The 15,603-nt window shown below is 45.2% G+C and overlaps 1 protein-coding gene across 3 annotated transcripts in view; it reads left to right on the plus strand.

Annotated features, from left to right (window-relative positions):
* C10H4orf19 (chromosome 10 C4orf19 homolog) overlaps positions 1-15,603 on the plus strand; it is an 88,683-nt gene that overhangs the window by 67,494 nt on the left and 5,586 nt on the right. For 2 of the 3 annotated variants that reach the window (XM_047798823.1, XM_047798824.1), the window contains one exon: positions 3,861-3,910. The gene's annotated coding sequence lies outside the window, so the exon portion shown is untranslated. Of the gene's footprint in view, positions 1-3,860; positions 3,911-14,172; positions 14,601-15,603 lie in introns of those variants that run through there. The other variant, XM_047798825.1, reaches the window with a different exon arrangement.

A 15,603-nucleotide genomic window follows, 5' to 3' on the forward strand; every position in this document is an offset into this window, starting at 1 on the left:
TATCTAAAGAAAAATCTATATACTTTAATTTAAAAATAGTTTATTGCTGTAGTTCCCATTGTGGTGCAGTGGAAACAAATCCAACTGGTATCCATGAGGACGCAGGTTCAATCCCTGGCCTCGCTCAGTGGGTATCCGGCATTGCCTTGAGCTGAGGTGTAGGTCGCAGACTTGGCTCAGATCTGGCATTGCTGTGGCTATGGTGTAGGCTGGCAGCTGTCGCTCCAATTGGACCCCTAGCCTGGGACCTTCCATATGCCGTAAGTGTGGCCCTAAAAAGCAAAAAAATATATATATATAATATATATATATTGCTAATATAATATATATAGTTAAAAAATGCTAACCGAACTTTCAGCAAATCATAATTTTTTGCTGGTAGAAGATCTTGCCTCAGTGTTGATGGCTGCTGACTGATCAGGGTGGTGGTTGTTGAAGGCCGGGGTGCCCGTGGCCATTTCTTCAAAGAAGATGACAGTGACTTTTGCCACATCGATTGACTCTTCCTTTCACAAATGGTTCTCTGTAGCACGCAGTGCTGTTTGATGGTATTTTACCTGTAATAGAACTTCTTTTAAAAATTGGAGTCAGTCTTCTCAAAACCTACTGCTACTTTGTCAACTAAGTTTATGCAATACACGAAATCCTTTGCTGTCATTTCAGCAATCTTCACGGCGTCTTCACCAGGAGTAGATTCCATCTCAAGAAACCACTTTCTTTGCTCAACCGTAAAGCAACTCTTCAGCTATTAGAGGTTTATCATGAGATTGCAGCAGTCCAGTCACATTTTCAGGCCACATTTCTAATTCTGCTTCTCTTGTTATTTCTACTACATCTGCAGTTCCTTCCTCCACTGAAGTCTTTTTTTTATATATTTTTTTAATTGATGTATAGTTGATTTACAATGTTTCAGGTGTACAACAAAGTGATTCAGATATATATTCTTTTTCAGATTCTTTTCCATTATAGGTTACTACAAGATATTGAATATAGTTCCCTATGCTATATAGTGGGAACTTGTTTTTTTTAATATGTAGTGACATAGATACATGTAACATTTATATATGTTACATGTAGTGTATGTATATGTAGATATAGCCTGTATCCATTAATCTCGAATTCCAATTTATTCCTCCCTTTCCCTTTTGGTAACCATAGGTTTGATTTCTATGTCTGTGAGTCTATTTCTGTTTTATAAATAAGTTCATTTGTATCCATTTTCATGTAAGTGAAATCTTGTGATGTTTGTCTTTCTCTGACTTCACAAAGTGTGATAATCTCTAGGTCCATCCATATTGCTGTAAATGGCATTGTTTCATTCTTTTTTATGGTTGAGTAACATTCCATTGTATATATGTACCGCTTGTTCTTTATTCATTCCCCTGTCAGTGGACCTTAAATTGTGCTGCTATGAACACTTATCTTTTCAAGTTAGAATTTTCTAACAGGTACATTTATCTTTTCAAGTTAGAATTTTCTTCAGATACATGCCTGGGAATGGGATTGCTGGATCATTTAGTCACCCTGTTTTTAGTTTTTTGAGGCACTTCCATACTGTTTACCATAGTGGCTGCACCAATTTACATTCCCACCAACAGTGTAAGAGGGCTCCTTTTTTTTTTTTTTTTGTCTTTTTGCTATTTCTTGGGCCGCTCCCGTGGCATATGGAGGTTCCCAGGCTAGGGGTCCAATCGGAGCTGTAGCCACCGGCCTACACCAGAGTCACAGCAACGCGGGATCATTAACCCACTGAGCAAGGGCAGGGACCGAACCCGCAACCTCATGGTTCCTAGTCGGATTCGCCAACCACTGCGCCACGACGGGAACTCCCAGGGCTCCCTTTTCTCTACTCCCTGTCTTCCACTGAGGTCTTGAGCCCCTCAAAGTCATCCACGAGGGTTGGAATCAACTTTTCCAAACTCCTGTGTGTGTTGATATTTTGACGTCTTCCCATGAATCACAGATGTTCTTAATGGCATCTAGGATGCCGAATCCTTCCCAGAAGGTTTTCAGTTGACTTTGCCTAGATCCATCAGAGCAATCACTATCTACGGTAGTGATAGCCTTATGAGACATATTTCTTAAATAAGACTAGAAAGTCAAAATTACTTTTTGATCCATGGTCTGCAGAACGGATGTTGTGTTAGCAGACATGAAAACAGCATTAAGTTCACTTCTCCATCAGAGCTCTTGGGTGACCAGGTGCCTTGTCAGTGAGCAGTATGTTTTGAAAGGAATCTTTTTCTGAGCAGAAGATCTCAAGACTGGGCTTAAGATATTCAGCAAACCATGTTATAAACAGATGTGCTGACATTCAGGCTTTGTTGTTCCACTTACGGAGTAAACTAAGCATAACATTTCAGGGCCCTAGGAATTTCAAAGTTGTAAATGAGCATTGGTTTCACCTTAAAGTCACCAGCTGCATTACCCCCGACGAGAGAGGCAGCCTGTCCTTTGAAGCTTTGAAAGCAGGCCTTGACTTCTGCTCTCTAGCTATGAAAGTGCTGGGTGGCATCTTCTCCCAATATAAGGCTGTTTCATCTGTACTGAAAATGTTTAGCGTAGCCACCTTCATTCATGATCTTAGCTAGATTTTCTGGATAACTTGCTGCAGCTTCTACATCAGCAGTTTTGGCTTCGCCTTGCTCTTTTGTCACGGAGACAGCTTCTTTCCTGGAACCTCATGAACCAACCTCTGCTAGCTTCCGACTTTTCTTCTGCACCCTCCTCACCTCTCTCAGCCTTCATAGAATTGAAGAGAGTTAGGGCCTTGCTCTGGATGAGGCAGTGGCTTAAGGGAATGCTGTGGCTGATTTAATTTTCTCTTCAGCCCGCTAAAACTTTCTCCGTATCAGGAATAAGGCTATTTCACTTTCTTATCATTTGTGTGTTCACTGGAGTAGCACTTTTAATTTCCTACAAGAACTTAACGTCTCCTTTGCATTTAAAACTTGGCTAACTGCACAAGAGACCTAGCTTTCAGCCTGTCTGAGCTTTCCACATGCCTTCTTCACTAAGCTTAATCATTTACAGCTTTTGATTTAAAGTGGGAGTTCCCATCGTGGTACAGCGGAAATGAATCCGACTAGGAACCATGTGGGCGCAGGTTCGATCCCTGGCCTCACTCAGTGGGTTGACGATCCGGCGTTGCCATGAGCTGTGGTATAGGTCACAGATACGGCTCAGATCTGGCATTGCTGTGGCTGTGGTGTAGACCAGCAGCTGTAGCTCCCATTAGACCCCTACCTAACCTGGGAACCTCCATATGCTTCGGGTGCAGCCCTAAAAAAAAAAAAAAGACCAAAAAAATTAATTATTTTATTGAAGTATTATGCATGTATTTATTGAGAACTTTGATTGCTTGATATGTCCCTAAGAAGCAAATTCCTTGAATTAGTTTTCTGCTTAGTTGAAATTTTACCATCAGAAGAGGCAATTAGCATGTGATGTTTATTAACAGCAATAACTAACAATAGCTTTTGGTTATTCAGCAATTTCAACATGCTCAGAATATGATAAACCGCATTCCTGTTGTGTTGTTTAAATCTCACTAGAATCTTATTTTATAGATGAAACCATGCTCTCTGGGCGAATTGTTAATTGATCATCCATCGATTGTTAATTTGAGTATCAGGAGCTAGGCTGCAGACTCAAGCCTGAGCCTGGCATATTGTAAGCACCTGCCTGCACTCAGCCCTGACTGTTCCAGGCCAGGGCCTCCATTCTCCCACATTTACTGCCTGGCATCCCTCAGGAAATGCTTTCTGCCCACTTTCCAGGTGCACCTTGGCTGTGAAAAGGCAGCAGCTTGCTGACCTCAATTTTCACCTTTTTTTTTTTTTTTTTTTTTTTTTTTGCAGGAAGAGAAGTTAAAGTTCTAGAGAAGCCTCATGGACAATCTCCATAACAGGTAAACTGTGCAATTCTTTTACACTTTGGGGGGAAAATCTGGGCTTTTCACTTTCCATTGAATTTTCTATTATTCGGGGTCTTTCACTAGAGTTCTTATTACCTGAAACATTAAAGCCAGTAGACAGAACAATCCCCAAAGTCTGTTTCTTTCTGACTCATTCAGGTTAGAGTAGACTTCTGCTCCTTCCTTTTTACATGTGTTGTTTGGGGATACGATTCTAGAACACGTGACATATGGCATGTCCCGTCCAAGTCTTCCCACTGAAAGATTCACAAAGGGGGCTGAAACAAGAAGGCTGAGTATTACTGTCTTTGAACTCAGCTAGAAACATGTACCTCAGACCACATGTATTTTTCACCACCCTGCACACACCCACAGATGCCCCCCCCAAGCCCAGCAAGTATTCATTTGGATTGAGTTACAAATCAATTTTAGCCAGTAGATAAATTCACAACTGCGGAAACCACACATAATGAGGACGGCGTGTGCGTATAAGGCATAGGGATTAACACCTGGTATGTGGGAAACTGTGAACGTTTGCTGCGTTTTCATCACCTTCATGATTCTCGGTTATTAAATATCCTGAAGGTCTTGGACATCTTTGAAAAGCTTTAGGCGGGGGGGATGGTAAGGTTCAGATTCGGGTCCTAAAAAGATCACGGGACTTCCATGTGGCAAAGGTCTTAGAAGACATAGGGGGCTGCAGGTGACAAGAGGATTTTGCAGTCATTCAGGGGAGAAAGAAGTGATCGTGTTTCAGGACATAGCAGGGGCTGTGCACATGGCGAGAAAAGAGTGGGCCTAACAGAGAGAGTGGGGGTGGGTGGGAGCCCCACCAGCATCATCACCTGCTCACCCGCCACCCCAGTCTTCTCCAGTCTTCCCAAGATTACTCAGGAACTCCTTGCCTTGTGTAACACATTGCATGACATGTTTTAATCTCACACTTTTAGCACTCCAGTAGTCATCTGTTTATGCACCTGTCTTCCTTGCTGGACTATCCACTTCTGTCAGCTCCCTGGAGTCAAGTTCGGTGTTTGCCCGTAATAGGTGCTCAGGTAGCATGTGTTGCACGAATGGATGGTGGGCTCTTTAACAAGCAGCAGAGCTCTCTACCTCTGTGTCCTAATAACTCACTAGCAGAGTCTCTTGCCCCCAGTTAGGTACTCAAAGATATTTGAGGCCTCAGAACCATGCTCAGCCTTTGCCAGTGCAAAAACTTTCTTACTAGACCAAAAGAAACGTTGGGGTCCCAATGCTGCGCACATAAGGCCACCTATAAGCATTCTGCGTTTTCTTGGTCTCTGACCAGTCTGGACTCCAGCCTTGAGTCCAGAAGCACATTTACAAAGTAAGATGGGTGGGTGATGGGATGTTCTCTAAGGTTTGCTGAGGTTTGGGCAGCTATGATATGGAATTACCCAGCATTGGCTCATTCCAAGCATCTAACCTGATCTGTGCTGCTGTTTTTGTTTTTGCTTTGTTTTTTTAAGTTTTATCAAAGTATAGTGGATTTACAAAGTTGTGGTAATTTCTGCTGTACAACAAAGTGATTCAGTTATACATGTCACACATCCATTCTTTTTCAGGTTCTTTTCCCACATAGATTGTCATAGATCATTGGGTAGAGTTCTGTACAGTGTGCCTGCTTTTAATGCTATCATTATTTGTAGCTTCATAAGACTGTATCATATAAACTTCTCTCCACATCACCTCCTCTACAATTTCCTTGTCATTTCCAGAACTTAACTTTTTCTGAAGGCTTCAGGTTTCACCAGACTTCTCCAACTGCCCAGATAAGCCTACTTACCAACCTTAGAGACATGCTGTGTCAGAGACACGCCTGATCCCCACGGGGTTCCAGGGAGGATTCAGTTAGACCATCACCTATTGCTGTTCACAGTGTCTAAAGGGGACAAGGCCAGCGCGTAAGAAATATTCTCATAGACCATGGCCATGAAGACGAGAGCAGCCCACATTTATTAAGAACCTACTACTTGCCAAACACGCTTTCTCAGGCCCACCCCGTATTTCAACCATGTGATTCTCATAGGAACCTTGCACAATTAGATGCTACTCTGTCTCCCATCTAACAGCTGGCAAAGCTGAGATTCAGAGGCATTACACATCCAACTTAGAATAGGCCAATACAGATTTTGGCTCCAGAGCCCCCTCCCTTAATTACATTAAGCAGATTGTCCTCTATGCAGACTGGTCCTTAAAGTTCTTCTCCCTCTTCTTCTAGACCTGTCTATGATTTTATACAGGTTCTTTGATCAGTCCTGCTGTTAATGTGGCCGTAAAAATGAAATCGGCCATGCACTAATGCAAGGGTGTCTCTGAAGTCTTGAAGCAGATACCCTCCTAAAGATTGGTGATGCTGAGCTTCCTGTTTAACTTGAGCCAAAATCAAGATCAGCCCAACAAGCTGGGTTGAGATGAGTTTTGTTATTATGGTGGCCAAGCGTATGAATGGAAGGGGACCACTGAGTCCCACAGGAAGAGGAATAGGACTGCCTGTGTTAAGTGAAAGCATATCATCTTCACTTCAAAAATGTGAAAAACTTTCTCACACTCCATTTGTATTCTCTGAAGATTCACCAAAGTGTACTTGTCATATGCTCAGCAACTAAAAGCCACTGGGAAGGTAGCTGGGTCTGAATCTTGGTACTGTAGTCATTATCCCTGAACAATACGTTTAGTTTGGTTTGGTTTGGTTTGGTTTTCAATAACATGGTCTAGTGCTTCATCAGTGCACAAGATTCTACCCAAGTATCAGAACTTAGGGTGAACATCTAATCCCGTATCACTGATGACAGTCTGTCATTTTCTTTTATTTATTTATTTATTTATTTATTTTTGTCTTTCTTAGGGCTGCATCCACGGCATATGGAGGTTCCCAGGCTAGGGGTGTAATCAGAGCTGTAGCCGCCAGCCTGTGCCACAGCCACAGCAACGCAGGATCTGAGCCTCGTCTGTGACCTACTCCACAGCTCAAGGCAACGCCAGATCCTTAACCGAGCAAGACCAGGGATCAAACCCACAACCTCATGGTTTCTAGTCAGGTTTGTTAGCCACTGAGCCACAACGGGAACTCTCCTGAGTTTATTTTAAATAAAAATAATGGGTTCTTCCTCAAAACCCTTCAGATTGGGCCACATTTATTTGATGACTTATCTTTACTTCCTGGTTCATGACCACGTACCCTTATCAGGAAGATAGCGCCCCAAGACCAGCTCACACCGTGAGGGCGGGGGCCCTGTGAGGACACAAGACTGGCCAGAGGGAAGGGATAGTGAAATGAACTGGCTGAGAGGCATCAGATCTAACCCAGGGGAGGAACTGCACATGTCCACTCTCTCCAGGCTCCTTCCTCTCTCAGCCTCTTCCACAGAATTCTCATCCAGACGTGTAGATCCTGTTTGTGTGAAAAGAAGCATCTATGGGATTGCACGAGTCTTTTGACCAGACCTCAGAATAAATCCCATGCCCAGCCAGATTTGGAGGAACCCCTGTCATAATGTGGTGCCGTGGCCACCAGAACTTAAAGGTGACAGTAACTGTCTGAATGTTTACCATGTCACTGCCTCCCTATTTATTTTTTTGGATGGCATGGCAAAGCACCTACAACTTGTGCCCTAACTCTCCAGTGTTTGAGCCCTTTTGTGTTCCAAGACTGTCCATTGAAATTAAATAACCACTGCATACTGCCATCTGGTGGCAGATGGATGAAACCACACCTATTATGACATTCTATCAGAGCCCAAATCCAGAGGAGCCAGTTCCCTTTTGCAAAAACTACTATATCACAAGCTGCTTCTTATTATGTAACCAGTGGGCTTAGAAAACAACAGAACATACTAAAAGGAATTCTATTAACATAAAATGAACTATTATATACATAAATATTAATATAATTATCGTATAGCAGGAAATAGTAATAATACTGAAAGCAATAACAACAGTATTAATAATAGCTAGACTGCACCACTTTCTAACTTTTATGTCCATTTACTTATCTATAAGATACTGGCTCCCAACCTTTGTACGCTGTTGGTAGGAGTATAAATTGGTGCAGCCTCTATGGAAAACAGTATGGAAGATCCCTAAAAAGCTAAAAATAGAGCTATCATATGATCCAGCAATTCTACTCCTGGGTATATATCCAAAAAAACAAAAACACTAATTCAAAAAAACACATGCACCCCGATGTTCATAGTAGCACTATTTGCAATAGCCAGGACATAGAAGCAACCTAACTGTCCATCAGCAGATGAATGGATAAAGAAAGTGTGATATAGATAATAGAGTATTATTCAGCCATAAGAAGAATGGAATTCTACCATTTACAACAACATGAATGGACCTAGAGAGGATGATGCTGAGTGAAACTAGTCAGACGAAGACAAATACTATGTGATCAGTTATATGTGGAATCTAAAAAACGAACAAATGAATATAACAAAACAGAAACAGACTTAGATATAAAGAACAACCTGGTGGTTACCAATGGAGAGGGGAAGGGAGAAGGGGCCAGAGGGTGGTAGGGGATTAAAACTACTATGTGTAAGATAGATAACCGGGAGTTCCCGTCGTGGCGCAGTGGTTAACGAATCCGACTAGGAACCATGAGGTTGCGGGTTCGATCCCTGGCCTTGCTCAGTGGGTTAAGGATCTGGCGTTGCCGTGAGCTGTGGTGTAGGTCGCAGACGCGGCTGGGATCCCGCGTTGCTGTGGCTCTGGCCTAGGCTGGCAGCTACAGCTCTAGACCCCTAGCCTGGGAACCTCCCATATGCCAAGAGAGCAGCCCAAGAAATGGCAAAAAGACATAAAAAAAGATAGATAACCAACAAGGATATATTGTATAGCACAGGGAAATATAATCATTAGTTTGTGATAACTTTAAATGGAATATAATCTATAAAATATTGAATCACTTTGCTGTACACCTGAAACTAACATAATATTATAAATTAACTATACTTCAATTTAAAAATGTGTATATATTATATATAAAATACCAGTCTTAGAGGGTTATTGTAAAGTTGAATGAATACATGAAATTTCTTAAAACAGTATTTAATGCATATTAAACACTCAAAGGCTAACTACTTATAAATCATTAATGAGTACTGGCAGGACGCCAGACATAGTAAATGCCATACATATTTTTATCTAATTTAATTTTCAAAACGATCCTGATAAGCAGGAACTATTATCATTCTCATTTTGCAGATTAGACAGCTAAAGGTGACAGGCTAAGATTTGCTTGGAGGTCACTGAGCTAATAAATTGGAACCTGCAACTCTGACCCTAAATTACTCATTGAACCGCTGCGCTGAATTACTGATGTGCTGTGATCAGGCGTGTCAAATGTGTATAAAAATTCCTTTCCTGCCCACACACATACCCCAGCCTCACCTCTCCTGCCCCACCCCCGCCACACTCCTCTGTCCACCCCCCCACAAGCACAGACACCAGCCCCGCCTCCCACACTCACTCCCTTGCCCCACCCACCCCAGACACACACCAGCCCCGCCTCTCCTGCCCCCCCACTCCAGCCCTGCCTCCCACACACACTCCCCCTGCCCAGTCCAGTGGAGAAGAGAGTCCAGCAGGCGCACCTCCCCCACCCTCAGAGTCCCCTTGACCTGAGCCCTCCGCCCTCTCAGGGACGTTGCTGTGACACACACCCCCTCCCCATCTCAAGGCTTCAGGGCCCTGGTCGGCTGTACCCTCTGGCAAAGAAGCCAAGGAGACCTCTTCTAAAGAGCTGCAGACCTGAGGGAACAAGATGAGACCCTGGGGCCTGAAGAAAGGAAACAGAAGGAGAAGCGCTGTGCGTCCATCAGGCTCTTGGGTTGGGCTGAGTGTGGACTGGGGACCCAAACACACCCCATCAGTTTGGGGATGGGGAGGTTCACAAACCACTGAGCTGGGCTCCCCGCCTGCAAAAGGGCCGTATTGGCACCTCTCCATTTTCAGTGATAACAGTGTGTGAGCCGGGAGAGATAAAGGCTCGTGAGGGGAGTAACCTTCCTGGCTGACCCACCATTGCGATAGATTTAGAAGAGAGCTTTGATGTCATGGACTCATTGGGCAGATAAAGAAACTGAGGGATCAAGAGATTGCACAACTTTCCCACATCCGCGTGATTGATGATGGAGCCATTGCTGGAAGGCGGACCGGTCACCTGACGTGGACTTTGCCTGGCTGAGTTCACCCACACACCAGGCACCGCCTGATGATTTTAATTTGGGGCACAAAACCCCTCCTGATAATTGGGACTGTCATTTTGACACTTGTTTTTCCCAAAGTTCCGCAAAACCCAAGTTCTGTTGGTTGTTAATGTCTTCTATGGGGAAAAAAAAAGCTCTGTGGTCAAATAATTTGGGGAAATACTGCATTCAACAAGGTGAAATCCTTCTTTTTCACAACTACGAATGGGTTCATCTCTTACCCCTGCTGTTCCCAAACCTGTTTGACCAGGGAACCCTTTGGCAGGTGGGTGGGGTGGTGGACATTTGAACACAGGTGCACATAAATGTCCCATCAAACCCAGTTCTAGGTGATGCTAGTATATGGCAGTACATTGACTGTTGAGAACGCATCAAATGCACTGATGGTGCTCCTAATAAAAGTCTTCTTATATGCAGTTCCCGTCGTGGCGCATGGTTCCGACTAGGAACCATGAGGTTGCGGGTTCCATTCCTGGCCTTGCTCAGTGGGTTAAGGATCTGACGTTGCCATGAGCTGTGGTGTAGGTTGCAGATGCGGCTCGGATCCCGCGTTGCTGTGGCTCTGGCGTAGGCCGGCGGCTACAGCTCCGATTGGACCCCTAGCCTGGGAACCTCCATGTGCCATGGGTGTGGCCCTAGAAAAGAAAAAAAATTTTTTTCTTATACTCTGTCAGGTTCTCCAAAATTTCTAAAGTTTAGCCTCTTCAGGAGAAAAGGGAACATCCTAGAAAATTCTGTCCCAGAGAGTTTTCAAAGCCTGCCCAGAACAGAGGAAATGGTTCTGCTGAGGAAATAGATTGGGTCGTCAAGATTATCTCCTTGGAGCTCCTGTTGTGACTCAACAGGTTAAGAACTCAGCATAGTGTCCGTGAGGGTGCAGATTCGATCTTTGGCCTCGCTCAGCGGGTTAAGGATCTGGCATTGCTGTGCGCTACAGTGTAGGATACAGATGCGCCTCGGATCTGGTGTGGCTGTGGTGTAGGCTGGCAGCTACAGTTCCAGTTCCACCCCTGGCCTGGGAACTTCCATATGCCATAGGTGTGGCGGGAAAAAGAAAAAATATATCTATTTTCTTGTCCTTTTTTCACTGGAAATTCAATACTGCCTATAAAGTTGGGCAGGCAGTCTGTACTTCCTTTGCAAACCACCTGGTGGACTCTTCAGCAGTGCCTGCTAGTTATTTTTATCCACACCACTTGAGTCCCGGAGGTCAAGACCCAGAAGTGACTCACCCGGTATTTTTCAACTTCACCTCCTGGCCAGGTTCACGTGAAATCCCGGACTGTTTTCCAAACATTGACAAGTTGGTTTTTCCAAATGGAGTGGAAATTTAAGTGTTTTAATTTTCTCATGTCTGTCTTTAAGCACCCCAACTTCCATCAACTCAAACCACCTCCCAGCAGCTGCTCTGAAAGCTCGCTGACTACAGCTCTCAAAGCAGATGGCCCTTGCCCCTGGAATTCCGTAACGGAGACTCCGCTGTCTCCCAAGCCGGGAAGGGGAACCACCGTCCCTCCCATCTCTCTCGGCTCACTTCACGGTCTTGGCTTTTGGGTTTGGACCACTGGGTGGAGTGAGATTTGATCGTGGAAAGGGGAAGACCTTCTCCTGGGATAATGCCTAAAAATCTCATCCTCCCCATTTGTTCCTTCACACCTGTCACTCCCCAGCCATTCCTTCGTTTGAATAACAGGTGTGACAGGCTCCCTGCAGGCAAGCTGGATGCTGCCCTGAGTGAGGCTTTGCCTGTGAGGGGCTTGTGCTCAGTACAGGAGGCAGACCACTGAGAACACCAAACACTGGACATAAGCCCCGCTCTGAGATGGGGCAGCCTCAGGATAGGAAACCTCTTCTTTGCCTCCAGGTTCTAGGGCCCGGGACTGGCTATTCCAGAAAGTCTTTAGTACATACGCAGTATGACAGCTAAATCTAAGAAGGGTCCATGCGCTTTTCATGAGCTCTTTTTAAGATCTTTTCCCATGTGCTTCTTTATAGAGAATAGCTTAATAGCAGCGGTTTTCTGTAGGTTAGGTCCTAGCCAGAGACAAGCGGAACAAAAACTGACATCAGATTATTGCTTTTTTTTAGGCCCTCACCGGCGGCAAATGGAGGTTCCCAGGCTCGGGGTCTAATCGGAGCTGTAGCTGCCGGCCTACACCACAGCCACAGCAAAGTGCGATCCGAGCCGCAGCTGCGACCCACACCACAGCTTATAGCAACGCCAGATCCTTAACCCACTGATCAAGGCCAGGGATCGAACCCACAACCTCATGGTTCCTAGTTGGATTAGTTTCTGCTGTGCCACAACGGGAACTCCTGAATCATTTTAATGAGTTCAGATACTGTGCTCCTCTCCTCCCGAATACTTCACTGTGAATTTCCTGAGAACAAGGGCGTGCTGTTACATAACCCCCGTACAATGATCAAACCTGGGATGTTAACACTGATTTAATCCTTTCACCTATTATAGACTTTATTTGGATTTCACCAGTTCTGTCAATCATGACCTCTTACAAAAGGATCATGTACTGCATTCAGTTGACGTGTCTCTTTGGAAGTTCCTTTAATCTGGAGAAGTAGCTCAGTCTGTCTTTGTTTTTCATAACATTACATTTTTCTTTAAAAGAGTACAGATCAGTTGTTTTGTAGACTATCCCTCAACTTGGGTTTGATGAATGAATCTGTGTCGATCCAGATTATGCTCTTTTGGCAGAAAAATCACAGAACTGACGCCAAGTTCTCAGTATGTCACATCCAAGCCTAACTAGCCTCGTTACTCACCGTGTTACTTTAATTATTTGATTTAGGTGCTGCCAGCCAGGTTTCTCCACTGTAAAGATACTGTTTTACCCCTAAGCCTGTGGTGGGGAGCTATGTTGAGATTAAAAATCCCATTCTCCTCACATTTTCACCCATTAGCCTCAGCATCCATTGATGAATTTTGCTTGAATCAGTAATTACTATGATGGTGGTGGTTCACTAGTGATTTCCCTAGTTCCATTATGCCTTGTATGTTGATCAGCTGGCTTTCTATTTGTAAGTCAGAGCCTCCCCTTTTTAAAATGTATATTCTGTGGATTCATACATAGATCCTTGTTTTTTCGGTGGATTATCATCCTTTTAATAGTATTTATTTTGAGGCGACAGCTGTTCAGGTTTGGGCAGTAGAACCCCTACAGGTTGGTTCCTGTGTCCGTTGGGCCTGTCCCTGTCTTTTTTTTTTTTTTTTTGTCTTTTTGCCTTTTCTAGGGCTGCTCCCACAGCATATGGAGGTTCCCAGGCTAGGGGTCTAATCGGAGCTATAGCCACCCGGCCTAAGCCACAGCCACACCACAGGATCCGAGCTGCATCTGCAACCTACACCACAGCTCACAGCAACCCCGGATCCTTAACCCGCTGAACAAGGCCAGGGATCGAACCTGCAACCTCATGGTTCCTAGTCAGATTCGTTAACCACTGTGCCACGACGGGAACTCCAGTCCCTGTCATTCTTTAAGATCATCACCATCAAAGGCAGCCCTTTCTGACTGGGTTGAACCTTTTTCTGTATTCCCGGACTTCGTGGTGGATGATCAGACAGTTTCCCTGCCGGGCTGGAAAACTCCTGGCTCCCCCCACCCGTCTCCCCTTTTCTCCCTACCTCCCTCACTAACCCCCTGGTGAAACAGGATTTTCCAGCAAGGAGACTTGACTTAGAACTGATGGGACCTTAACATGCCCATCTTCAAACACAGGAATGTTTAATTTCAACACAAAACACAGGACAGGCGTCAACCCCCAACACAGGACGCCGGGCGCAGGCGGGCGCCAGCGGCGGATGGACACACCATCCTAATGGTATTTGCTTTTCTCCTGTGTAAACCAGATGATGGTTGCAAAGGATTTGCCCTTTGCTTCTCTGTTGTTCTTTCATACTCCAAAGAGAAGGCAGATCAGCTTCTGCCCAATAATAAAGGGTACTGGACAACTGCGTTCTCACCTTTAAGCTCGCTGTTGGCAAAGCAAGGGGGGCGAGGAAGAGGACTGGCTGCCTGTTTGGAACGCGCCTTTACTTCAAAAGGGCGCATATTTTTTTTCTCCAATGTCCACGTTTCACGCTGGACCTGGAGTGTTTCCTCTTTGCCCCTGGACATGGGCGAGCTGGTTGCTAAAAGCAAGGCGTGGGTGCAGGAATGACACATGAAAAGAGAAATCGAATTCGATGTCAGGAGTGATCATATAAGGAAGAATAATTGTAAACGGGGGCAGGCAGGGGTTGGGTGTGAATACGTGAGTCCCCACCCTTTTCGTCAGCGGTCACTCACCCTTGGACGCTAGAGCTTGTCTCATTGAGAGAAGGAATGTCGCTGGGGAAGGAGAACACTGGGCCGAGTGAGAGAAGGCCGGACCTCTAACCAGGAAGAGGCTGCCTCCGCCGGGCTGGGGAGAGGCTCAGAGCCGGGCTGCAGGTAGGAGACCAGGTCTGCAGGAAACCCACATGGGGCAGCCTGAAAGGCGGCCGTGGGGGAAGAGGGGACTGGAAACTTGATTTGAGTCGGGAGAGCCATCAAAGCATCTTTCATAATCACATGGCTTTGAAGAAAAATCTAGGTCCTGTGGTTTTTCAGGGCAGGTGGGGGATGGGGTGTGAAAGCCACAGATGACGTATCTGTTCTCGAAGAAACGGGGAAGTAGAGGCTCTGGAGTTGGGCTGTGAAATCCAGGCTCGTTGCTGTGTGGCCACAGCCACAGCAGGAGAGGGTGGGGATACCCTGGGGAGGGTGCCCCAGGGTCCAAGCGACCTTCATCAGCCTTGGAGATGTTAATGTGTCGCTCGGGATAAGGCTCTGTCTTCCTTTCAGAAGAAAACCTTCCCCACCTACAGCTCTCAAATGCATTATCCTAAAGTTGACCTACCTGATATTACTCAATGATTCATATCTCACGATTGCTTCAACTACGTTATTACGACCTGCAGTCTGCCCTCTCTCAACACACCAAAGCCTTTTTCTTTGACTTTTTCTTGCCTCCCATCCTCCTGACTGCTTAAAAACAGATTCCAAGATAAACAAAGGTACTGCAAGTTTGGAAAGGGCCCGGATTTTAGAGCAGGTTGTGAAGGGGGAGGGGAGGGGAGGGGCCGGTGGCAGGGAGGAGGCGCACATGGGGCTCTTGAACTTATTTATCCAGCTGATCTATGATTCATGAAGAAAATGGGCATCAGTGGGGAGCAGAGGCTGGGAACAAAATCCTGGGTTTGGGAAATGGGGTAATTTCATGGAGAGTGCTTTGAAGAAGGAAAAAGTTGCATTCATGGTGCTAGCCAAGCCCCGGGTAATTTCTCTCTCTGCAAAACTCGTGTTGCACTTGGGGTTTGTGTCTTTTAGTCGGTGCCCCTGTTGCTTGAAATATACAATTTGGCCTTTATTCTGGAAACAAGTATTACTCGGCATTGTTCGTGCTCTTGTTTGT

This window comes from Phacochoerus africanus, chromosome 10 (assembly GCF_016906955.1).
Source record: "Phacochoerus africanus isolate WHEZ1 chromosome 10, ROS_Pafr_v1, whole genome shotgun sequence".
Classification (NCBI taxonomy): Eukaryota; Metazoa; Chordata; class Mammalia; order Artiodactyla; family Suidae; genus Phacochoerus; species Phacochoerus africanus.